Source organism: Procambarus clarkii, unplaced genomic scaffold (genome assembly GCF_040958095.1).
Source record: "Procambarus clarkii isolate CNS0578487 unplaced genomic scaffold, FALCON_Pclarkii_2.0 HiC_scaffold_1421, whole genome shotgun sequence".
Taxonomy (NCBI): Eukaryota; Metazoa; Arthropoda; class Malacostraca; order Decapoda; family Cambaridae; genus Procambarus; species Procambarus clarkii.
The window spans coordinates 26,947-28,077 of NW_027190449.1; the positions used below are offsets into that span (position 1 = coordinate 26,947).

A 1,131-nucleotide genomic window follows, 5' to 3' on the forward strand; every position below is an offset into this window, starting at 1 on the left:
AACTGAAGAGCAGATGAGCACACACATGTTTGTATTACAAAAGAAAATCCACAAATTCATTAGAAATTGGCAGGGCAGGCTGAGGAAGTAGGTAGATGTAAAATGTCTGTAAATGGCGAAAGAACATAAACCCAAGACTGAATAAACGATGTTAAATATCCATGCCAAGGAGACAAAAATATGTTAGGATACAATTACCATTAAGACACCACAAGCAGGTCCGTATCCTGCCGCGATGACTTAAAAGAGTTGGTTATTAGCCACAATGTGTAGGCAGTCTCATGCCAACGGCCATACCACGTTGAGAACACCGCTTCTCGTCCGATCAGCGAAGTTAAGCAACGTTGGGTTTGGTTAGTACTTGGATGGGTGACCGCCTGGGAACACCAAATGCTGTTGGCAATAATGTTTTTTGTTTTGTTTTGTTTTGTTTCGTTTGTTTTTGTTTGAATGGCTGGCTCCACGGGAAATTCACGGAGTTGTGTGGAATAAGGCCTGGTAAAATGAATTAATATGTATGTCATGTTTAAAACAAACTCGCTTAATATAGATATTGTGTGAGGCTTTATACAAAAACAAACAACCAAAACAAAACATGTTGTATATATATATAGCTTAATCCGGGTTTGAACTCGCAACTCCAAGAATACGCATCACTTATATACACTTTACCACTGGACCACTGCTGCAGGACACAAGCTTGATGCTGAGGTATCAATTTAATGACGTAAATGCCATTTCCACAAATAAATGATAATTAAAAAGTATTTGTATGTACAAATCTTTTCTGTTTAAAAGGCTACAATATCAGTTACTGATATAATTTGTGTTAATGTTTCTATACCCACAAGAAGGCATATTTTTGCTTATATGTAAAGGGTACGGAGAACGAATCCACAGACCATCATTTCCCCTCCCCCCCTCCCCCCCCCCCCCCCCCCCCCAACTCCCACCTACTACCACCACCACCACCACCACCACCAATCACCACCAATCACCACCAATCACCACCAATCACCACCAATCACCACCACCACATCTAACCGAAAACCCCCTAACACATCAACCCTCCCCCCAATCAACAGGCGAAATAATAACCCTCAAATGCCTGCCTGCCTGCCTGCCTGCAAG

The 1,131-nt window shown here is 41.8% G+C and overlaps 1 non-coding gene across 1 annotated transcript; it reads left to right on the forward strand.

Annotated features, from left to right (window-relative positions):
- Positions 1-283: 283 nt before the first annotated feature.
- Positions 284-402, forward strand: LOC138362198 (5S ribosomal RNA). The gene has a single exon (XR_011227482.1). It is a non-coding gene; the product is annotated as a 5S ribosomal RNA (ribosomal RNA).
- The last annotated feature ends 729 nt before the right edge of the window (positions 403-1,131 follow it).